This window comes from Ambystoma mexicanum, chromosome 10, assembly GCF_040938575.1.
Source record: "Ambystoma mexicanum isolate Mex_15411 chromosome 10, UKY_AmexF1_1, whole genome shotgun sequence".
Lineage (NCBI taxonomy): Eukaryota > Metazoa > Chordata > Amphibia > Caudata > Ambystomatidae > Ambystoma > Ambystoma mexicanum.
Genome location: NC_090932.1, coordinates 697403978 through 697430152, shown reverse-complemented (window position 1 = coordinate 697430152; position 26175 = coordinate 697403978).

The window sequence follows — 26175 nt, the reverse complement described above, 5'->3', positions numbered from 1 at the left end:
GTTGGAGTCCAAATGCACGCATTTGAAAAACTTATAGGATTGCGGTCAAACTCAGGGAGCTTCTGCCCAGATTAAGGTAGACCGATAACCTCATGCAAATGTGATGCTATTCTGGCAAATGGGGAATACGCAAGAGGTTCGAGCTTTGATTGATACTGGGCGGCGGCCTCATTAATTCATGGGAATCCTTTGAGATTTAATGGCAGACATGTTACCATTAGGGGACTGTGAGGGAAAAAGACCCCTGCCGCCCAAACAAGAGTTAACATTAAAATTGGTAATTGAAAACGGAATAAATACCAAGTGTTGATTGTTCCCAATATATTATTGGCTTTAATATTCTGTAGAGATTGACTTTAGGACTAGGAGGTAAAATGTATCAGTTTAGGGTGAGTGCATTGACGTGCACCCCTGTCATTGTGTGAAAATTGAAGATGCCCCCAGTGCAGGTTCATTTGACCACAAAACTAGTATATATGAAACAATATCATATTCCTGTGGGGCAGAAGGAGATCTCAGATACCATGAAGGGATATGTTGAAGCAGGCGTGCTATGTCCTGTATCCGCAGCTTGGAACAATCTGATCTGGCTGGTTAACAAACCAGATGGAAGCTATAGGATGAGTGCGGATTATCGTGAGTTAAACATGTACACTCTTCCGTTAATACCTGCAGTCCCAGATGCCGATACCCTGATTGAGAATGTGCGAATGTTCGAGGGAACTTGGTATGTGGTGATAGATATAGCGATTGCATTCTTCACCATGCCCACTGCAGAAGAGTGTCAAGAGCAGTTTGCATTTTCTTGGAATGGGAGACAGTATACGTTTCAACGTCTGCCCATGGGGTACATGCACAGTCCGACTATCTGTCACCGGCTGGTGGCAGAGCATTTGGATAAGATACCGTGGAAACCCGATGTACAGATTTCACACTACATTGATGATATTCTGATACAGGGAAAGGATGAACAGAGTGTGCAGACTCACATAGACACCATTATTGAAGGTTTGAGAAAAGAAGGATGGGAAATTAATCAAATAAAAATCCAGGGTCCAGCAGAGACCGTGATTTTTTGTTTTTGGGGAATTCAGTGGAATAATGGGCATTGTGAAATGGTACTAAAGGCCAAACAAAAGATGATTTAATTCACTAGACCCATGAGTAAGGAACAAGCTCAACAGTTCATAGGGTTGTTTGGGTTCTGCAGACAGCACATACCACATTTAGTGCAGATTTTAGCGCCCCTTTTCAAAGTGACATGAAAGAAATGTGACTTTGAATGGGGCGAGGAGCAAGAGAAAGCATTTCAGCTAGCGAAAAATGCCATTCAAAGACTGTCTGATTTATGGCCGTTAAGAGTGGGTGAAGTGGAATTGAATCTGCTGTACATGAAATTACGCCAATTAGAGTTTGTGGCAGAAACAGGACAGGCAGCATGTTCCTTTGAGATTTTGGAGTCGTAAATTACCTGAAGCTGGTGACAGGTACACTCCTTTTGAAAAACAGTTGTTGGCATGCTATTGGCTGTTGTGGATACAGAGCAAATGACAGCGGGTCATGACCTATTAATCTTAACAGAAATTCTGATCATGCAATTTGAACTGAGCTCTCCCAAAACACATCGAATCGGACCAGCTCAAGAGGCTAGCCTCATTAAATGGAAATGGTACATTCAAGATCGTGCCAAAACAGGGAAGGGCGGAGTTGCAAAATTACATGCACAAGTGGCTAGTGTTCCACTGGTTGATTTGGAACCGTCGGAGGGGACTGAAGTGTGAGTCTCCCGTAAAATGGAGTGTTCCGAATGGGGAGCTAACTGGTGAACAGACTGAACAGGCCAAATTTATGGGCACTGAACGACACTGGAAGGCAGTGTCATATGACCCAAAAATGAAGAAAATATTGACAACGTTGGAAAAAGGGAAGAGTAGTCAGTTTGCAGAGTTATATGCAGTTTATCAGGCATGGAAGCAAGAAGTGCCTTGTTGTTGTTATGTATACACCTACTCCTGGTCTGTGGCAGATGGATTAACTGTTTGGATGGAAAATTCATGCAAATGAGTTATGGGGAAAAGGATTGTGGGAAGATATTGCTGAAATGTTGATGCATATTGAGGTGACTGTGTATCACGTGGATGCACATTGTGCTACAGACTTATTAGACCGCGGGTTCAATTCTGTTGCAAATGAACATGCCAAGGACACAAGGTCTGAGGAAGATGATTTGGAAAGGATTGCTAAGGGAGCACACCAGAAAAGTTGGCATCTTGGAGAAAAGTCTATCAGGGGGGCACAAGATCGAGGAATAAGCATTCCTTTAGAGGTTGTGAAAACCGTAATTTTACAATGTCCAGAGTGCCAACATCAGAAACAGGGATCTATTCCACATGTAATTCAAGGCACCTTTAAATGAGGTAAATTACCTGGACACATTTGGCAAATCGATTACGTCGGTCCTTTGCCAATCAGCAGAGGATGTCAATATGCATGTACGATTGTGGAAACGTATTCAGGATACTTGATGGTGTTACCATGCAAAAGAGTCAGGCAAGTGAAAACAATTAAATTGTTGGATCAAATGGCCGTATATTATGGGGGTACCTCTACAAATCCATAGTGACAATGGGTCTCATTTTAAAGGAAAACTGATTCAAGACTATTGTCAGGAGAAGGGCATTGAATGGATTTTCCCTGTTCCCTATTATCCCAAGGCTTCGAATTTGATTGAGAGAATGAATGGTTTGTTGAAAGAACAGTTACGAAAGACTGGTGATGGTAACCTGAAAGGGTGTCGTGAACGCATCCTGGATGTGGTGCAAGTGTTGAATACCCGACCAATTACTAAGAGTGAAACTACATTGATGCGCATGTTAGTGCCAGCTTTACAAATGAAATCGAATAGGGCATTTGAAGCATTGATGTATTGGTAAATCTTACCTGGAGCTCTAGCAACACCAGAGTCTGCAGGGGTGGATTTACATGCTAGGGAGTAGATTAGACTTGAACCCAGAGGAATCAGTGTTATTGATACAGGAAAAGGAACCCAGGTACTGGAAGGAATTGTTGATGCAGATTATAAGGGTGAAATAAAGATGATCCTAATCAATAGTGGAGAGAACATGCTGCCCATCCATAAAGGTGATAGAGTGGGGCAGCTAATTATCGTCCCTGTGAAAGTATCTATGGTGAAGAAAGGAGAGTCACCCACTGTGGTAGGATACAGGTTTTGGCTCATCAGATAGGATGGTTCCCGGAGTAAAAGTTTGGGTTGAGAAACCTAGTGGTCCGCCAGTTCAAGCAGATGTGATTGCAGCAGGGAAATATCAAGTTGTTCTAGTATTGGAACCAGGAAAGAGAAAATGGAGTCATGTTCCCGCTGACAAATGTTATTGACATGAGTGATGTACTTCACTGATATCTTGTTTTTTCTCTAATTCTTTTTTCTGACCCTGTGTGTGATGTTTGCGCTTGTGGATTTGTGTTGAGTCCATTCGGGTGGGTCCGGGGACATGCAGCGAGATGTGGCAAATATCTCTATCCTGCAACTGAATCCGATGGTCTGGATGACAACTAGCGGCTTTGATGTTACCGCATTGCCTGATGCCGGATCGACTGCATTATATCATGGTTTTTTGAGAAAACGTCATGGATATGGGCCTGATGTTTTGCCCCCCTTCGCAACATCCACGTCTTTTGTGTGGCATGGCCTGAAACTGTATGGGTTTTTCTAGCCTGTCAGTTCTGAATATTTCTCACTTTTGGCTGACTGATGTTCATGATGCTGCAAACTTGATTTTGTCATGTCTTGTGGCTGTACCAACGCCAGCCCCTATGTTATGACACGTTTTCGGGGTGCTGTATAATGACTCTCTCATTCAGGTTTCCAATGTGAGAAGTTCATTCTTTGTCTATGAGTACTTCACATTTTGTGTGGCCACTGATTGCAAATGGAGGACTATAACACGTATTGTCACCTATGACATTGCTCCTGCTGATGTTTGCTATTTCATGACTTGTGACCCTCAGCACATTGGCAATTGTCAGCAATTAGACTTAACTAGTGATTGAGATGTAACTAATTTTTGAGAAATGTTTATGTACACGGTCTATGGTTTTTTGTACTGATGTGTCTAATGCTATGCTCTGTAATTTTACTGTTTTAGCTGCCAGCCATCATCGACATGTTAAGCTTCCAACAGGTTTGTTATTTCCCTGTTATAACTTTACCTACACCTACATCCCTGCTAATATTTCTGGCGGCTCTTGTACTTTAACACCACTTAGTTTGATGATGTTTCCCTTGCAGCCTACTATTCATCGTTCTACGTGTTCTGTTCATCAAATTGGCCTAACACCTGATTGTGATTCTAACATGCATCTAAAATACCATGAATAATGCAAATGTAGCACTCGTGTATAATGTGAAAGATATTATACTTGCGTGCAAGGCCAACGTTGATTAGAATTCATTGTTCAAGCATTTAACAACTGTTACTGCTTAAAGGACTGGTCGCGTATCCCTAATTAAGGAGAGGAACCGCTTCTAAGAGCATTGCCGAATACCAAACCTTAACAATACAAGAGATACAATCTTTACCTTATGAAAACTACATCAAAGAATGGTCACGTGTGCCTAATTGTTATTCCGAAAGGAGGACCAAACTCTATTCTTTACTTTCACACCGGAATACAATTATATACCAATCTTTTAACTCTTGAAAACTATATCAAGAAGTGTTCGCGTGTGCCTAATTGCGGTTTCTAAAGAAAGACTGAATTCTTTTCTTTATCCTGACATGACAGACCTTTTATGTATAAGAAGGTAAAATGTTTAACTATTGAAGAAGAAAACATGCATTGGCCAAGCCAAGAGTCTCCCCATATTAACACTGAAATCAACCTTTCTCAGAGATAAGCAGCAATCTAACTGTACTGTGAAGTTGCTAAGTTTATTGGCCTAAGATACAAGTGTGCAAGCATTACCTGAAGCTAAGAGAGTCACACAGAGGCTTCTGGGTAATTAATTGGGCTGATAACTGTCAGAATGGTGCAGGTAAAGTTGGGGAAGGTAAACTGGCTGCTTGTAAAGAAGACTATTTTGAAGTTGACACAACCTGTAGTGCCAAAGACTGTGTGAGACAGAGATGTGAATCTTAAAGGCAAACCCAAGTTGTTATTTTGGCAGACAGACAAGAGAGACAAAGAGGCTTCCCCTTTATGAAGAGAGGTATTCAGAGGGAAGTGTGCCTTGCTACTTAAAGTTGTTGACATACTTTGAAGTATGCCTTGTCGAAGCCTGTCTAAAAGCCCAAAGTCCTGAAGCTCTGGTAGCAGTCCAAAGTACTGAAGCTGTGGTAGTAGTCCAAAGTACTGAAGCTATGGTGGTATATCTGCTTGTCCGTTTATGTAACATTGTAGTAGTCCAAACAAAGAGGAGTTCTGTGAGACAAAAGTGACTGTTTCCATAATTAACAAAATTGAAGTGAAGTTCTCAAAGTTGAAGCAGAGAAGCCTAAAACTGTAACCAAGAGAATATTAACTGCTAATTAAGAACTGTGTATCACTAGAAGTTGTGGATATTGCATTTCTTTTGAACCGTGGCAGGTCTTCTTTAGGAAGTGAGAAATCATTGTGGCCAGAATTACCATTGGTGCTATTGGAAGGAAGTGGAAAGTGGATATTTCAGTAAGAAGAAGAGATTTGCTATCATTGGAACTTCGGTTAACAAACTTGTATACTGACTTTGAAATATCAACAACTGATTTGAAAATGTCTTTCTTTGGTTGAACACCAACAGACCTGACCATGAATCCTGAGGAAGGGAAATCGGCCAGGACCTTTAAAGGTTGTTCAGAGACTTTGAATGTTGTTCATGTGATATTATATTACCATATATTTTCTTTGTATATTTGTTGCTTAGTGTGGGGGACAGTTATCCTATGTTAGAGTGTTTTCCCTTAGCTTTGGTTTGGCAGGGAGATCCTCAGCAGAGTAGGGATAGTGAGGAATGTTCCAGTACATTTTCATTAAGAATAAAATGGTTTATGTTAACAAATCATCATACAGTTGTCTGCCTCACATTACAGACCCCTCACAATTGATGTGCTTCAACTTATACCATTTGCTGCTAACTTAACACTATTTTCCAAAAACATACCTTGGAACAGAACGTCCCTACATAATCACTCTAAGAAGTACTTCCCCACCAGTTTATGAGTTACCACCCCCCTTACAGCCCCACAAACATGTTGGCCAAGTTGTGCCCATGTACTATTTTTAAGTGGGCCCCTTCAGTGATGGCAGAATGGAAACAGGGGCGTGGAAGGAATGTCACCCGTGCAATGACGGTGATCAGAGCAGGAGGAAGGGGGACATTTTGCAGCTATCAGTGGAGCCGGAGCCAGAATTGTCAGAAATGACATCTACAAGAAAGGGAGACCCTGAGCCTGGATGTATTTGGTCACTTAATTGCAACCTCTGGCACTACCTCTGTGGCCCCTGGTCAAGAATTGTAGAGGCAGTCTGAAAACGAAAATTAAGCATGTACTGGGACCTTTGGCATCCTCTAATGTCCTATGAACAGAAAGCTGCAGCTGGAGATTAGTAATTATCTACATAGGCAAGGGAGACGGGATGCCCCAGACCTAGAGCTTCTTATTTATAGTCAACTTTAATGTTTTATGTGCACAAATAATCCACGTTCTGACAATACTGTGGCTTAGATTTTCTTGTATTTAAGTAAAATGGTTGGTATTGTGTTATATTTGATGGCACTTCATGTCTAACTCCTAACTCCTCATGCTTCTAAGCACTATGAAATAAGTGTTATTACTATGGCATGTGGTAATACTTTATCAACCTCATAAGGATGAAGGGCTGAATGGGCCCTTCTGAAATAGGAACTTGGAAAGGGCAGGCTCCTTGTTGAGCTTTTAACTAGCTGAGCCATCCATTTGTGACACTGCTTGATGTTTAATCAATTGTGCAGTTAAAAGAAACATTTATAAAGATGTATTCGGATATCCACCTATCACCTTTTCAAACAAAATATAACACTACTATTAGCAGGTATACTAGTGACACATTCCTCCTGCTTCTAAGCACTGTAATAGTAAGTGCTATGTTAAGAAATGGAACCCCAAGAGCCAATGCATTACCAAATGCTGTGATATGCACATTTAAGGAGAAATGGCTGGTAAAACAGCTTACTACAACACTAAGGGTATTATTTATTTGACTTATAACAAGGTCTAGTTTACATTCCTACCAAGAATTAAAGATTCATAATCACACACAATCATGGTCTATAGAGAAAAAAGGCTTTTCAAAACATATTTTATATGTATAATCATTACATCAATCACCTCTAGCAGTAAAAGAGTTTTCTGTATCTCAAATCTTTCCCAACATCAGAGAATAAACCACTAATTCACTTACAACAGTTAAAAATCAGTCCCAGGTGTATGAATAGGAGCTGCAAAACAAGGCATTTTACATTAGATAATGCCTAAAAACTTTAGAGTTATCTAGAGCTGTATCTGCACAATAGTGTGCATAAATGTAATGACCACTGTAGTGTCAGCAACCAGAAAAGTCTAAACACTTTGTACTGATAACACACAATGCATACATTGTAAAGGCACCTTAGCTAGGGGGTCCTTGTACAACATCTAAAACATGTACAGACACAAGTCAATATAAAGCAAACATTTTTAACACAGTCTATGTAAAAAATTCTGTACACAGATGTAAAACACATGAGACCAGCTCATGCTTTATCAAAGTCGACCAGTTTCATAACCATATCTTGCTCTGGTCATCTTCATCAGGACTTTATTTGTATAGGGTCTGAACTCCCTGTCTGGGATAGCTATCTTGATCCCTTACATGTGTTTTCTTATTCCTATAGCAAAAGTAACAGGGAAAACAGAAAAGAAGGGGGGGGGTCACTAATGTGCCCTTTCCTATCTGATACTTTTATTTACTGCTATACCTCAATTATTTTGCAATAGGTTTATCAAAAGATATCACAAGGCTCTATTACTTGTTTGAACAAATTGTTTATGTCCAAGTATGCGCCTGTAGTCACAAAGAAAACACATAGGGATGGGTTAGGGAAAGGGGGTGAAAGGGATATGGGGAAAAAGTGAATTCATGCACAAACGTGCTCCACTACTTTGCTTCCCCATCAGCATTTGTGTGCTGTCTGAGAATCCTTATAACCCATTAAGAAATTACTTATGCGTGTTTAGATTACCGCACTCTAATAATTAGATCGCTGCTCACAAAGTCTGAGTTCTTATATGAAAAGCTTGTAAGGGCTAGGAGCTCCTGTTGCTCTATATAAGTCAGGGAGACAAAGAAGGACAACTGTAGAAAAATCAATCGGTTTTTACCCAACACATCACTGGGCGCTATTGTTAAGCACAACAGTATAACGTAGTTGTTCTGTGTACTAGCCAAATAAACTTACCAACTGTCAAGTGTATTTGTGGGCGCTCCCTGGCGCTGTAAATAATTAATTCCGCGCTATCAACTATGGTGCTGACTTTTTAGGACCTAAGGGAAGCAAGCACAAATCGGCAGAGGACGAGAGTCAGTTAAAAACCTCGTTTTTTGAAACGCTAAATATTATGTATATTCCGCAACTTCAATTGGAACTCTTACCCGGCTTGCTTCGCGGATCGCTAACACATTCTGTGTTAAAAATGTTTGCTTTATATTGACTTGTGTCTGTACATGTTTTTGATGTTGTACAAGGACCCCCTAGCTAAGGTGCCTTTACAATGTATGCATTGTGTGTTATCATTTCAAAGTGTTTAGACTTTTCTGGTTGCTGACACTACAGTGGTCATTACATTTATACACACTGTTGTGCAGATACAGCTCTAGATTACTCAAAGTTTTTAGGCATTATCTAATGTAAAATGCCTTGCTTTGCAGCTCCTATTCATACACGTGGTTTATTCTCTGATGTTGGGAAAGATTTATTGAGATACAGAAAACCCTTTTACTGCTAGAGGTGATTGATGTAATGATTATACATATAAAATATGTTTTGAAAAGCCTTTTTTCTCTATAGACCGTGATTGTGTGTGATTTTGGTAAGACAGCTTAGCAGGTTAGGTGCTCACTGGTGGTGTCTATGTGTGTTCAGTAGGTCGCAGGTTTGAATCCTAGCAAGGTCTTTTCTTCCTTCGTCATTTTGAGGTTGACAAATGAGCATTAACTTGCATTGCTGCGTAAAATGATTTCATATAAGTGCGTGCTTTGCCGAAAGCTGTCAATAACTAATGGATTTCTGCAAATGCCCAAGTATTCCCATCAACAAATCCAAGCACAGGCTTACAATAGTGTCATAGGGGACAATTCTGAAAACATTTTTTAGTCACCATTTAGCACATCTCATCACTAGCGCCATCTGAACGGGTGCATTTTAAATCTTAAATCCTCTCATTCAGATTCCCTGTTTACACCCTTTGCACATTCGTGCAAATCAGGAGGTAGTTTCTGTGCATTTAAAAGTGCTTCCTGAATTCACAAACTGGATGCACTTTTAAATGTGCAGCAATGAGGGCCATCCCCCTATACCTGTTGGGAGCAGGTGCAAATCATGACAGGGCCATTTCTGACAGTGACTTTTCTTTGAGTGTGACCACCGCGGTTTAAACTGCGACCATCACACTTGCATTTGCATCCCCCAAATGAGGAAGGAAAAGCCTTATTGATGTTATTGCATTTGAGGTTTTCAGAGCCAAAGATCGTAGGACATCAATTCCTGTGATGTCATCGGGTGTGTGATGTCACTTTCGCTAACACAGGCATTTTAGTGAACTGACTGGTCTGCTTTGCAAATCAGAATTGTGGTGCATCTTTGCTCATTTTCTGTGGTCACTCCCCCTTTGCATGCTTAATTTGGTTCAAATGCATGCTTTCCTCCCACTCTCTGCATCTTTTGCCCACATTTTGCACTCCTTTTTTAAACAGGTGGATCTTTGAGATGCACACGTTTGCAAATGTGGCACATTCATTTATGGCGCATTTGTGGCGTATCTCAGATTTGAACTTTTTATTTTTGAGAATCTGACCCATAATGTGGAATAAATAAAATATGAAGCAAATAAGAAGAGTGTCATTCATTCACGGAATCACACTTTTCTTATTTTACATGGAGCGCAGATCCAGACCCTGAGAGCTAATATGAACTGTTATGGTGAGCACAACAGACAAAGACCCAGCAGGAGCCAAAAGGTACCGAATAGTGCAAAAGTACTTGAATTATCTGCTGAGAGAAGAACGTTTGAAGAGAGGCCCTCATTGCAAGTTTTCCATTACGATGCCTGTGATTCCGCCAATCTGTTAGTACCATTACCAGCTATAGGCAGATCTGGAAATGATGACACTGGCAACCCTGTAATAGGGGGAAGAATAGAAAATGAGGGTTCCGTAGCAACTAAATATGCCGGTAACACCGGATCCGTCCACTTGATGTCGGAAACACTGGTACTGGTTACACCGGCACCGGAAACAGCATGATAGCAGGAAATGGAAGTTGGTCAGTGCCAATTTTGTAAAACACAATCCGATTTAAATCGGGCATTTCCTGTAGGCATCCTCACCAGGAAACACGTCCAGGATGTCTGGAAGAAGCAAGAGCGGGCTCCCAGAAGTCTGACTACAGCAGGACCACTTATTGGAGGCCGAATTGACAGCCTTGACAGCCCGCATTGTGGACAATGCGGAAACCCTATTTGGCAGGGATAACCCCCACACCAGCCAGCAGCGCAAGTCAGCCATATAGCTGGAGGTGGCCAGTAGAGTCACTGCAGTGGGGTCCGTTCCAAGAACATCAAGGAACTGCTGCAATAGGTGGGACGACTTGTGGCTGCGGAACCTGATGGCAGCCCACCGCCTTGAGCAAATGGTTACAGGAGGCGGGATGGTCTCTCCCATCAGGCTGATGCACTGGGAAGAGCGATGCAGCTCTATCATGCACCTGTGGGCCATTGAGGGCATCACTGGAGCAGAGGCCGGTGCTGGGACCCAAGGGGATGGCAGTGAGTACAAGACACACCAGAATGCCCTGCACCACACAAAAGGTGCACACAAAACAGTCCAGGGAAACGTGCACAAGCAAAGGGGCAGTATTAGTGACATCAACACCTAAAGGGTCGGGCCAAATGTAACACATACAATACCAACATACCCAACAAACATCTTTGCCCATGTGTATATGTCATGAATGGACAGTTAATACTTCCCCTATGTACACACAAAAACACACCACAGTGCCATGAGTCCAACCGAAACAGACAGACCCCATACATGCATGCATGCACCAGTGCACAATCCACCCCCACACATCTTGACCATGCCAGGGTACATCCAATGTACAAGTAGCATTATGCAAGTGCATCAATGCCACACACAGGCTTCTAACTGCTATGTTTTCTCAACTTCAGTCAAGCTGCCCAACGACCACCCGTAAACGTCAGTGGCAACACCAGGCTCAGCCAGCTGCCCAGGAGGTCTAGCCACCACTGCAAGGCCAGCCAGCTGCCCAGGAGGAGCAGCCAACACTGCAAGCCCAACCACCACCACAAGCCCAGCCACTACCTCAATTCCAGCCAGCTGCCCCAGAACAGCAGCCTGCTTTGCAGACCCAGGCAGTAGCACACCCATGGCCGCCATCTAGGGCGCACATGAGCCACCAGGCCCCCACCTCACGCGGCACCACCTCTGATGAGTCTGAAATGCCAGATGGTGGGCAAGACACAGGCGATACGCCGTAGTGCGCCTCTATCCCTCCCCCACTATCAGTTCATCCACCCTCCATAGCCTACCACGACCACCAATGCTATCTATCAGGGATATGGAAGAGCGCGTACAGCAGATGGAGGCCTGCCATGAAGAGATGGTTGGCATCCAACGGCAGCAGCTAGCAGATTCCCAGATGATTAGGGGGGCCATACAGGCTACTGGCCAACACTGTGCCTGCGCCCTGGGCAGTAACACGTATGCCCTTCTTTAACTTGCTCAGAGGGTCTGTGAGGAGAATGAGGGAGTGTTGGCATTGGCGGAGTCCATGGCTTTGTCTTTGTGGGCAAACCAGGTGGGCATGGGCGTACAAGGGTCAAACCGCATCTCCAGCAAGGCCACCCCTGCCAGCTCCATGCAGAGCAGCCCCAAGCGGCACTCCCAGAGACATTTGGTTGCACCAGCCCATGGCAAGGGTCCTCATGGCAAGAGGCACCAGGGAGTGAGACACTGGACTGGTACAAATGACACTTTGTAGTTAAGTTGTGTGGGAGGGTGTGGGGTGTGTGTGTGTGGGGGGGTGGTGGTCAGGTGTTTGACCTGTAGTATGTAGTACTATACAATACAATATTTTCACTTGCAACAATGAGCAGACATCCGTTTTCTATGTGTATATATGTTATTGAGTGTGCACATTTAATACAGTGACATGTCATGGGTGGTGCACAGTGAGGGGACCTCCGAAGTTGTCTATGATTTATTTTCATACAATACGGCCGTCCCTGGCATCCATGTGCACGTGCCTATGCCTGGCTGGTGCTGCCTCACCAGCGTCATCACCATCATCTCTACCTTCTGGTGGTGGCATGTAGAGGTCTGGGGTTAGGGGTATGTTTCACCTTATGCAGATATTATGCCGAATTACACATGCTAGGACTATTTGCCCCACCTTCTCTGGTCTGTACATAAGTGCCCCACCTGACTGGTGTAGGCACCTGAAACATGCCTTTAGGAGTCCAAACGTCTGCTCAATGGTTGTCCTTGTCCGGGCACGGGCACCGCTGTATGCCATGCCCTCCAGCGATTGTGGATACATCAGCGGGGACATTAGCCAGGGCAGTAGTCGATATCCGGAATCGCCTGAAAGGGGGACGAGGAGGGGGACACAAGATTAGCCATGGCATGCATGTGGCAGGACTGACGTTGTCATGGCACATTATTCAATACCCTGATATTCTATGCACCCAGTACCATAGTAAGTATGTGTGCCATGATCTGTGAGACACACTGTGACAGCAATTGTGTGTCATCCACACCGAGATGTGTTATGCTCCCTGGGGTGGATTGATGTGGGTGGGAATGCAATAACCACCAACAGGCCCAGCATGCATAAACCCATGGTGTGATGTGCTAATAACCGTGCCACTGCCCCAACAGTGTCTGCCCACAACAGGTGACACCCACACTGCTGTCTGGACATGCACTAATATGCATCAATGCAACATAAGAGCACACATGCACAGTAGGCACAGTATACACATTACTACTTTGGCATCACAGTAGCTGGCAACAGCATTCCATGGACATGTAGTACATCTCCCATCCGATCCCACTGACTTATGCCCCTGTGCTTGTCGGATGGCAGTCACAATTGTGCACCGGCAATCACACAAGTGTCAATGGCACACTGCATGGGGCACTTTTGCATTGATTTTATAAATGCATGGCAGGTGGTACGCAGCAGTGGTGTTGCCTGTGACTGAGGGTTCTGCAAGATTTGTGCATGCATGCACCTTGCTAGGACATGCCTTCATTGACCTGGGTGAGATGGTTGTGAAATACCTCCTGGTATTTCACATAATGAACCTCGAGAAACCCTTATTCAATGGCCAATGAAGGGCTGATCCACTTAGATTCCAAATCTAGGGGTGAAAGAGTGAGAAAGGCTTACCAAGAGAGATGCAGTATTATACTGAGGGAAAAGGAGCGAAGGACTAAATCTCTGAGGCTTTTATAGGATACAAAACCTCTACCCCACCTCCATCCATTAAATCTCTTCTACCCAGATCAAAAGATGCGTCTGTCCATGGCCAAACCCTCAAGATCTCCAACCCGCTAGCACCTGAAGATTATCCATCTCAGACTCCCTAATCCATACGCCCTACCCAAATACTCCCAGACCTTTTCTCTCCCGTCCCTCTGGTTATTCTTTCTCGGACACCCAATCTATTATGACAAACAACTAATATTCCCATAATCACTGTTGTTTATTTCATGGTCCCGGTTACTCCTGTTTGCTCCACAAACCCTCCTCATTTCACAAACCCTACAAAACCTACCCTTACAAGATCATCAATACAAGGGTTATCATTCCTTGTAACCCCTCTTTCCTTTTATACCCCGCAGCACTTTCAGAAACTCTACCTCTCCCCTTCTCCCGACATAAAACACAAAGGACTAATGTGAAACCCGTTTGCCTGACTTGTCCCAATACAAGGATCAGGTAAAGTCAGGCAATTCATCAGAATCACACACACACACACCTGACAGCCCTTTCCCTTCCCCCCCAGGGATAAAACGTGGAGCAAGAGAGAACAGTACTAGCAAGGCAGACCGCACAGCAAGACAGCAAGACAGCTAGACAGACCCGACAGTTCAAGAGGAGAATAAAGGCAGGAAATGTCGAGAGGCTGATGAGGAGAGACATGTAAGGGTATTTGGCGTGTTACAGCACAGAGTACAGCACTACTGCACAGGTAGCAATTTTTTTTTTGCAGCACCACCACAAGGGTGCGGTGCATTGCTATATGTGTTACCAGATTAACAAGGAAAGACAGGCTATTCAGTCAAAAACGATTTTAACACATAAGATGCAAATCTATTTTTACAGTTAAAAGCACACGTGCACATTCAAAAATGCACACTACTTTTCACCTGAAATGCCTATGGTGCGAGAGACACATTTGAAAATAATAACTAACATTACTTATAACTAACCTGACTAATGAAACATAATCCACTAATAAAAATGTGTCTCCACTGCAGAATTAGGCCTATTCTGAAAGTGAACTTTTAAACGCACATCCATTTTTTTTTTCTCTGCTGCCCTGTCCACATAATTACAGGAAGCAAAAGAGCTCGAAAGAACAGGAAATTAGTTGGTTACAAAGTATTACTATAAAAATGAGCCATTGTGTAGAGAAGGAGGAGATGGCATGATTGATTCTGATTGGAGCAGCGTCATAGCAAGTATCATGCTAGAGGGAGTGATCAGAGTTTTGCTGGGTGGAGTTTGAGGAGACAGGACAGTCAAGATTTGGCAGAGCTGAGAGAGTGACCTATTTTTTCCTGGTTGGAGCATTCCTATCTGCAAAAGCTGAGAATTCCAGGCAATGACCCCGGTTTGAGAACGGCAGGCGTTCCTTTTCACTGGGGTTAATCTTCAAGGGAGCCACATTCAGAAAGAGAACAACTGAAGAAAACTCTGAACAGATAAGGTAATTACATAAGTGTGGGAGCTGAGTGTGTACGAGAATGTTCAGTCAGAGTAGGAAAAGAGACTCCGGTGCCTTAATCACACGTTAATGTTGCAATGTTCTGTTCTCCGCCATTTTTATTTTCAGTGTATTACAGACAATGCTGTTAATGTGCTGTTTTATTTATTTCTGTAAAGAGTGAGATTGTGTTTAAATGCAACTTTTATAATACAGAAAAATATTTGAAAGCAGACGGGTGGTGTGTCTTCTATTTACCAATACAGTGCTGATGATGAGGGGAGATTTTTAAACAATGCAATTGTCATTTTAAGACAGATGTGTGCATGATCATATTCAGTATGGACAGTTGAGAGTGATTGTTTGTAGCATAGCTCGTTGGAGGTACATGAGCCAACGGGAAGAGGGACTCTCTGAACATAGTTCCCTACCGTATATAAGGTAGTGGAAATTACCACAAAATTACCACATATAGCTCTCTGTCGTAAATAAGTCAGTGAGATCGCCCATGGTGGCACACTAACACTAACACTGAAAATGTGGTATTCCTAAAATGTAGGTCTGAGGTCTCTCTAGTGATTACACGAAAAATCTAAGCAAAGATAAGGGATTCCGGACATTGGGGCCACAAATAAAACAAGGGAATTATGCTCACCAAAATACCACCAACCACGCATACCAACCACGCATACCAAATATGCATGTCTGGGTGCTGAAATAATGCATGTCCACTGTATCATTGTTGCACATGGCCAAATCTGAATACAAGGAGTGATTATTGCTAAGTTATTTTTCGGCGGTAATAAAATACCGTCAGGCCCCAAATCTCCACAAAATACACTACAGACACAACCTTCCCTTTTCAACAAAACCCTGCGATGCCTCCGCTGAAAGAAACGTAAGACCGAGGACAATAGCCCAAGTGTTCTGCAGCAGATGTCAATGGTACACAGAGCATATCGACACTGATAAGCCAGAGAGAGGGAGACTCCTGCTTTTGCGGTACTGGCCTTGACTACAATAAAGGGGAAAGCAAAGCGGTTCATTACAGCCTGTGAGTTGAGGAGAGAGCCGATAAGAATGTGCTGTGCTGAATGAAAGTCGCAAAATGGCAAAGTAAGTAAGTTCAAAGAACTGTAAAATTGTAAAGGGGAGACCAGCTGCAAAAGGGGAGCAGCGCCACATGGGTGTTGCTACGAGAAACTTCGGTCAATCCCCATCTGAGTAAAACTACAGAAACCAGAAGGCCGTAGGAGAGCTGCCAAGATAGGTCAAAGTGGTCATACAGGAGGTCAAGCAAAATCCCTGTACAGTCGAAAGCCTTTGACCTATAAACATTAAAGAAAGCAGGGTAAGTGAAACCTGCCACATGAGAAAGCAAGGGAAGTGACTCCCATAAACACTGAAAGTGAATGTGAAGGTGAAGTTAGCAAGTGTGAACCCACAAGAGGGATACTGGTGAGACGTGGGCAAAGTCGAAAGTCCCAAGAAACAGTGTGTTGACAAGAGTGAATCCGGTTGAGGGATGTCCACTAGAACTGTTTAAAAAGATATTAAGAGTTGTGAAGGAAGAGAAATCCATAGTGAACCAGGTGGAGGGAGGCTAACAGTTGAGAGGGGTCCAATCCCGAACGAGGGAGATCCAGAGGTGAAGCCATCACTCAAAGTCCATTAAGAGAAGGAACTGTTATTTGATTTGTGGAGTACAATTTGTGAAGGGTCAGTGCCCGGAACAGGGGGATCCAAGGGTGAATCCATCACCCGAGAAATACGTAGAACAGAACTTTGTGTTTGTTTGCTGTTTCTCATGGTAAACCTATCAGGCCAGCGGGACCTGGAAACAATAACCCTAGAGGCCATCATATCAATAAGAACTGTTTTAGGATCCATAGCCGGAAGATCGAGATCCGAAGGGTGAAATCTGATCACCCAAGACCACGATGAACAAGGGTCAGTGCCCAGAAGAGGGGGGACCCAGTGGTGAAGATTCCTCACCCTAAGTAAAACCAGGAAAACAAACTTTCATTTTGTTGAAGCAACTTTTGTTTTGTCATTGAATACGTCAGGCCCTCAAAGGCAAGAGACTTTCAAGAGAAATGAGACTTGGTCATCGACGGTCCTGATAGCTGCAAGTGGAACTGTCGACTCGTGCTGGGAAAGCTCGAGTGTGTGCTGTGCTCCAAGATCCCATCTTACCCTGTGCTCAAAACGTGGGGAAGGCAGATCCAAGCCATCGCATCCTGACATTTTATCTGCAAAGACTTCTTACTTTTCTTGAAAACCATCCCACACCCTTTTTTGTATTAGCTCTAAGGTTTGGCAATAGGTTTCTTAGTATAGGCCCTTTTTATTTGACACAACCCCACAAGGACTACCTTATTTTCATTTGATGGTCGCCGCTTGCTCCCATTTTAGATTTAGGTTTAGATTAGGCGTCTTTTCAATCTGCATACTGTTTAATAAACACCCTTGAACTGTGATAACTTGTGTCTGTCTGTATTGTTGCCACCATGAGTTCCTTACACAGTGCACTGCGGGTATGGTTTTTTGGGGTGGCAGTGTTACATTCTGGTACCTGTAGTGTGTGGCCAGGTTGCTTCCTCAGGGTTAATGTATGTACTTGCCACTGACTGACACGGTGTAACGCTCACCTGATTCCCGTAGAGGCGCCGGTCTTGACTGGGCGTATACCGTATCTTCAAAGGTGATGTGTAACACACGGCTGGCTCTTTGGGCTGGACTTCTGTGCACTGTATGTCTGGCTCGAAGGGTAAGATGTCTGCAGATAGAAAATGTGGGATTAATGAACTGGGTTATTGAATGTCTCTCTCTTCTTCCCTTTCTCTTCTCCTGTAGAACCCCAAAGGTTAACGCTCTCACCTTAGGTAAGTGAACGCCGTGCTCTCCATCTGCCTCGAGGCAGGGTGCTGTAACCAGTTTCTTCACTGGACAAGGGGAGCAGGCCTCTTGACTTCAGAGGACTGCTGTCCGTCGTTTACTGCACGAACTGTAAGTTTCGAGTAATTCTAATGTCTTTAAAGTCTTTAGTAATGATGTCTCTTGTTTTGCAGGGTTCCGGTGATGGCGGGTGGCGGGCTGAAGTGAGTTGAAGATGGAGCCCGTGTGATGAATAGAAGCGCCTGGAAGCACGTAAGTAAGCGCTTGTTGCCTGCTTCACGATGCGCTCTAACTGTCTTTTTATTTTGCAGGTACAAGTTCGGGGCGGCTGCAGGGTGCCGGAATACCCACTGGGTTAGATGTGGAAAGGAGTAATGGCACGTGAGTATTAAAGTTCCCCAATGTCTTTAAACGCACCTTGTTTTGTCTTTCAGATGTGGGACGCAGCACCGAAGGCCTCCGGAGCGTGCGAAGAGTTGGTAAGCTTTTGTCTTTCAGATGCCGGAATGCAGTGTGAAGACCTCCGGAGCGCACGAAAAGTAGGTAAGCCTTTGTCTTTCAGATGCCGGAATGCAGCGCGAGGCGTTGGTGACAGCCGATGGACCAGGTAAGTGAAGAGCTGTCACTGAAGACCGTAATGCTAACCTGTTCTTTCTTGTCTTTATAGGTGTTGCTGAAGACTGGATTCAGAATGGTAAGCCTTTTTCCTTAGGCCCAGGATCAGATGCAGAAGACACGATGAGCGTTCTGCTGCTGAGGATGCAGAATAACGCAAAGCAAGATTCATCCATCGGGTGTTTTTTAAATAGCCTCCTGTAGTGCTTAGGTGTCTCCTTCCACAGCCACGCCTAGGTAAGAAAAGAGTTCCTGCTTTCCAGAAGAGTTCCAGTGTTCTGAATCTAGGGAGTGGCTCCTGCCCCACCCAACAGGAAAAGTAGTTCCAAACAGAAGAGGATCAGAGACTCAACTGGCAGGCAAGTAAGCAGCATGGTCTGCTGCAGGTAAGTCCACCCAAGCATTATGAGCCCGGCGCTTCCAGCGCTGGGACTGGGCATATTTATGAGCCTGGTGCCACTGGCGCCAGGACTGGGTCCAAAAGGTCCCAATTGGGACTGGTTGGCACTCGGAACCTGGGTTATGGATCTGCTTCCAAGGGAGTTGGGAAAACCCTGACCTTTTGGAAGCAGAGATCATGACAGTACCCCCCCTCAAGGCCCCTCCCAAACCGGGCTTCTCCGGGGGTTTTGGCTTGTCAGGAAATGTTCGGTGAAATCTTTTGATTAGGCGAGGAGCGTGGACATATTCAGCAGGTTCCCAGGATCTCTCTTGAGGGCCGTAGCCTTTCCAGTCAATTAGGTAGAATAGTTTAGATTTGGAGATCTTGGAGTCCAGAATGCTTTTGACTTCAAACTCGAGTTCTCCATCAACTAGGATAGGTTTTGGAGATTTGGTTAGTCGGGTTTGAGGTTGCACGGGTTTTAATAGAGAGACGTGGAAGACCGGATGTATCTTCATGTGCGGGGGCAAGTCCAACTTGACCGCTACTGGGTTTACTATGGTAGTGATGGAATAGGGACCAAGGTATCTTGGGTTGAATGTGCGTGGCCCTTTTAGAGGTAGATATTTGGTGGATAACCAGACTTGATCCCCTACTTGATATTGAGGGGCTTCCTTCCGGTGTTGATCTGCTCCTTTCTTGTATTGTTCTTTAGCCCTTTGAAGGTGAGAAACAGCTTCCTTAAAGGCTTGGGTGATTGTAGAATGCAGGTAGTCTACTGCTGGTGTTTCAAGATCTTGGAGGGGATCCAACTCCGAGGTTCGAGGGTGACTGCCGTACAGAAGAAAAAACGGGGTTTTCCCAGTTCTCGAATGGACAGAGTTATTGTAGGCATATTCGGCTATCCAAAGGATGTCTTTCCAAGTTTTTTCAGTTTGTTGCAGCATGCAGCGTAAATACTGTTCCAGAGTTTGATTGGTCCTCTCGGTTTGTCCGTCGGTCTGAGGGTGGTGACTGGTCGATAGTCTCAAATCAATTTGAGCCGACCGACAGCAACTTCGCCAAAAATGAGAAATAAATTGACTACCTCGATCCGAAATTAGAACCGAAGGAAAACCGTGCAGTCGGACGATGTTTTCGAGAAATTCTTGGGCCAGAGTTGCTGCTGTTGGCAAGCCTTTGAGCGGAATGAAATGCGCCATCTTGGAGAATAAGTCCACGATTACTAGAATCGTATTGTATCCGGAGCATGGAGGTAGATCGGTGATGAAGTCCATAGAAAGCGTATGCCAAGGGCGAGGTGGGATGTCAATAGGGCGTAAGAGGCCTGCTGGTCTTTCCTTTTGACTCTTGTTTTGGGCGCATACTCCACAGGACATTATAAAGTCTCTGATATCTTTTTTCCTAGACGGCCACCAGAAGTAGCGCTTGATCTTTTCTGAGGTCTTGGCCATACCGGGATGTCCTTCCATTAAAGAATCGTGATAACAAGAGATTACTTTTTTCTGTAAATCTGTGCTGGGTAGGTATAATCGTTCTTGGAAATACAATAAGTTGTCCTTTACTGCAAAGTCCTTTCCCTGCAGATGCCAATTCTGTATGTCTGCTGGAGTTACAAGTTGCCTGGCTTTATCCTTAACTTCCTCTATGGATTCTGTGGCGATTACACCCAGAATTCTTTGTTCGGGAATGATTGGTACAGGTTTAGGGTTGATCAAGTGTTCTTCCACTCCCATCCGAGAAAGGGCATCAGCTTTACCGTTTTTTGTACCAGGTCGATAGGTAATTATGAAGTCAAACTCGGCAAAGAATAATGCCCAACGGAGTTGTCTAGAGGATTGGGCTTTTGCGGTTTTCAAATATTGCAGGTTTCGGTGATCCGTAATCACAGTAACGGTGTGTCGGGCCCCCAGCAGATAATGCCGCCAAGCCTTAAAGGCAGACTTGATAGCCAGAAGTTCCTTGTCAGTAATCGTGTAATTGATTTCAGGAGGCGAGAATTTGCGGGACCAAAATGCCACGGGATGCAACTGATTGATTACCGGGTCCTTTTGTGATAGAACTGCCCCCATGGCAAGGCTTGAAGCATCAGTTTCCATGATGTAGGGGAGTTCGGGGCGAGGGTGTTTTAAGATTGGTGCAGAGATAAATTTAGTCTTCAAATCCTGGAAAGCTTGTTCCGCCTCGGGAGACCATTCAAAACGTTTGTTTTTCTTTAACAAGGCAGTGATGGGCTGGACTATTCGAGAGAATTCGGGGATAAACCTGCGGTAAAAGTTAGCGAAGCCTAACATGCTTTGCACACCTTTTACGGAGGATGGTGATGGCCATTTGAGAACTGCATCGACCTTCTTTGAATCCATACGCACTCCGCCAGGTGATAATATGAATCCCAAGAATTCAACTTCAGTCACGTTGAAAACACATTTTTCCAACTTAGCGAAAAGTTTGTGTTGACGCAATCTTTCGAGGACCATTTTCACGTGTTTCCGATGTTCAGATTCCGATGAAGAATAAACGAGGATGTCGTCAATGTAAACAACAACACACACATCTATGAGCTCTCTGAGGACATTGTTCATAAAATATTGAAAGGCGGCCGGGGCATTACAAAGTCCGAAGGGCATGACCTGATATTCAAATAGCCCATACTTGGTGCGGAAGGCCGTCTTCCATTCATCGCCCTCTTTTACTCGTACCAAGTGGTAAGCTCCTCTAAGATCCAGCTTTGTATATATTCATGCTTTTCTGACTTGGTCCAGGAGTTCAGGGATCAAAGGTAACGGATATCTATTCTTAACAGTGATCTGGTTCAGGGAGCGATAATCTATACAAGTTCTAAGGTCTCCTTCCTTTTTTGGAACGAAGAACAAAGCTGAAGAAGCAGGGGACTTGGAAGGACGAATAAACCCATTTGCCAGGTATTGAACCAGGTATTGTCGAAGGTGAAGGTTCTCAGGCTCGGTGAGGGCATAAATTCTACTACAAGGAGGAGTAGATCCAGGTATCAGGTCGATCTGGCAGTCATAAGAACTATGAGGAGGTAGAGAGTTAGCCTGATCCTTCCGGAAAACATCTTGGTATTCTAGGTATTCGGGAGGTAACTGGGGAGTCTCTGAAGAAATTGCTGCCAGTGCAACACCAGGTGGAGGGTGACATGTAGAGACACATTCTGGAAACTGGACCGTTCTTGCTTGCCAATCGATCAGAGGATTGTGTTTCTCTAACCAAGGTATTCCTAGAATAATCTGAAACTGAGGGGCCTTGATCACATCGAACACGATCTTCTCATGGTGTCCATCTTGACTTACTAGCGTCACTTCTTGAGTGGTATGCGTTACTGGCCCGGAGGCTATCTCCGTACCATCCACCGTAGTAATGACGTCCTTTACAGCCTTGGGACAAAGAGTTAGATTCATCCTCAAAACCATTTCATGATCCACATAATTGCCGATGGCACCGCTGTCAACGTAAGCTTCAATTGCATGTAATCGATCCGGATTATCAGGGCTGATGAGGACCATAGGTATCACGAAATGCGAGGTCACGGAACTGGTTTTCACGCTCGGCAAGAGGACCTCTATTCTTGTCGGGCGAGGTCGTTTCCCTGCTCAGAGTTTGTAACTTTGGTAACTGCAGCTCCTACTGCCTTCTTGGCAGGTTTCACCGGACAGTCTCGAAGAAAGTGCCCTGAGTTTCCGCAATAGAGGCATAATTGCAACTGTTTTCTCCTTACCCGCTCCTTTTGTGTTAGAGGACCTTTCAGACCCCCTATTTGCATGGGTTCCCCGGAGTCTACTCCTTTGGAAGGAGTTGGCGGTTTGGAAAATACTCGAGCATCAAACTTGGAACGATCGGCCTTCCTGTTCTGCAGTCTGTGATCTATTTGAACGACTAAGTCTATATAGTCCGAACAATCTTGTGGGGGATTCACTACTTGGGCTAACACATCTTTGAGCTCTCCGCGTAGACCTCTATAAAACAGCGTAATCCTTTTGTCCTCAGGCCAGTGAGTTTCCACTATCAGTCTGTTGAAAGACGCAATATAAGCCAAAAGGTCTTGATTACCTTGTCGCAACGAAAGAAGCTCATTGTCCAAGGCCTGCCCCTGTGAATGTCTTGCGAACAGTTTTTCCATACTGAGCTGAAAAGCTTGAAAATCATGGAGGACCGGATCATCTTGATTTACTAGAGGGATCGACCAGTCTGCCGCATTGCCACTAAGGTACGAAACCACGAAAGCTACTTTAGCTTGATCAGTTGGAAAGGCTGCTGGCCGGCATAAGAAATGCAACCGGCACTGATTGATAAATACTGCAAACCTCTTTGGGTCACCAGAAAATCGTTCGGGCGGAGCCAGAGGTACATTCCCAGGTAGGTTGATCTGCACTGGATTCATAGAGGATGTAGAAGGAATATTTCCCCCAGATGCGGGTAACGGGGTCTGTCCGGCTTGTGACTGTAGCAATTGTCTAGCGAGATCATCTGTTCGCTCCTTGGAAATAATCAGTTCCCTTCTTAGAGCGTTCGTTTCCTGGCGGGCTGCATGCACTTCTGCCCTTAGTTCCCCAAGTAACTGGGCTAGCTGGTCGGTATCCGAGGTTTCCATAGCGCCTGGACGGGAGTTTTGTGGTAGGCTTTGCGTTCTGTAATGCTCACCTGATTCCCGTAGAGGCGCCGGTCTTGACTGGGCGTATACCGTATCTTCAAAGGTGATGTGTAACACACGGCTGGCTCTTTGGGCTGGACTTCTGTGCACTGTATGTCTGGCTCGAAGGGTAAGATGTCTGCAGATAGAAAATGTGGGATTAATGAACTGGGTTATTGAATGTCTCTCTCTTCTTCCCTTTCTCTTCTCCTGTAGAACCCCAAAGGTTAACGCTCTCACCTTAGGTAAGTGAACGCCGTGCTCTCCATCTGCCTCGAGGCAGGGTGCTGTAACCAGTTTCTTCACTGGATAAGGGGAGCAGGCCTCTTGACTTCAGAGGACTGCTGTCCGTCGTTTACTGCACGAACGGTAAGTTTCGAGTAATTCTAATGTCTTTAAAGTCTTTAGTAATGATGTCTCTTGTTTTGCAGGGTTCCGGCGATGGCGGGTGGCGGGCTGAAGTGAGTTGAAGATGGAGCCCGTGTGATGAATAGAAGCGCCTGGAAGCACGTAAGTAAGCGCTTGTTGCCTGCTTCACGATGCGCTCTAACTGTCTTTTTATTTTGCAGGTACAAGTTCGGGGCGGCTGCAGGGTGCCGGAATACCCACTGGGTTAGATGTGGAAAGGAGTAATGGCACGTGAGTATTAAAGTTCCCCAAGGTCTTTAAACGCACCTTGTTTTGTCTTTCAGATGTGGGATGCAGCGCCGAAGGCCTCCGGAGCGTGCGAAGAGTTGGTAAGCTTTTTTCTTTCAGATGCCGGAATGCAGTGTGAAGTCCTCTGGAGCGCACGAAAAGTAGGTAAGCCTTTGTCTTTCAGATTCCGGAATGCAGCGCGAGGCGTTGGTGACAGCCGATGGACCAGGTAAGTGAAGAGCTGTCACTGAAGACCGTAATGCTAACCTGTTCTTTCTTGTCTTTATAGGTGTTGCTGAAGACTGGATTCAGAATGGTAAGCCTTTTTCCTTAGGCCCAGGATCAGATGCAGAAGACACGATGAGCGTTCTGCTGCTGAGGATGCAGAATAACGCAAAGCAAGATTCATCCATCGGGTGTTTTTTAAATAGCCTCCTGTAGTGCTTAGGTGTCTCCTTCCACAGCCACGCCTAGGTAAGAAAAGAGTTCCTGCTTTCCAGAAGAGTTCCAAGTTCCAGTGTTCTGAATCTAGGGAGTGGCTCCTGCCCCACCCAACAGGAAAAGTAGTTCCAAACAGAAGAGGATCAGAGACTCAACTGGCAGGCAAGTAAGCAGCATGGTCTGCTGCAGGTAAGTCCACCCAAGCATTATGAGCCCGGCGCTTCCAGCGCTGGGACTGGGCATATTTATGAGCCTGGTGCCACTGGCGCCAGGACTGGGTCCAAAAGGTCCCAATTGGGACTGGTTGGCACTCGGAACCTGGGTTATGGATCTGCTTCCAAGGGAGTTGGGAAAACCCTGACCTTTTGGAAGCAGAGATCATGACACACGGCAACAGTCTGGTGTTACACCTGTGCTTCGAAGACTGACCTTTGTGTATGCACTGGTCGTACCCTCTGGTGCTTGGTGGCTGTGGGTCATTCATTTGTGTCATGCCCCCACCCCCTTTAGCCTGTGCTCCATGCAGCAATGTGTGTGTACTTGTCCATGTACTCACCCAACATCCAGGTCCTTTGTCTGCTGTAATGCGACCTGTATGCTGGTAGGGTGCTGTTTCTCAGAGAACCTTGGAGTCATGGGTTGACACTGGGAACCGTCTGCGATGGTGCGGTTAACATCACAGGTCATCTCTACGTTCAGGGAATGGTACTGCTTGCAGTTCCTGTACACATCATATTTGGCATGTGAGGGCACCTGCTCGACATGTGTGCAGTCCAATGCTCCGAGCATGTTTGGCATGCCTGCAAGGCATTCACCTGTGCCAGGATGGTTGGAAGGGTGATGTGCTGACCCACATGCCACAGGAGGACCTCCAGTACCTGCAATGCACTCTGGAGATGGCAGGCTACGATATGCCATGCAGCTGGCCTATGGAGTGCTGGAATGTGCCTGTGGCTAGGAAGTGCAGGACCAACACCAGCTTCAACAGCGGTGGTATGGATGTCCGGATGCCGATCCTGCTCCCTGTGTCGCCCTGGATTATGGTCATTAGATCTTGGATTGTCTCCCTGTTTTGCCAGAAGAGGGTATGTATCTGCCCACCTGTCAGGGCTCAGGGTTTGGCCCTTGTGCGGGCTATGACTGCTTGCCTCCGCCTTGCCACTTCCATCCCTGCCATCAACATCCTCGTCCTCGTCTCCCTGGCCTCTTGCCGGCATTGGTGCTGCTCCAGCTCATTCAGCAGCACTGCAGTGTGCAGTGCCTCCATGCCCATTTATATCACTGAGAGAGGCAGCATGGTT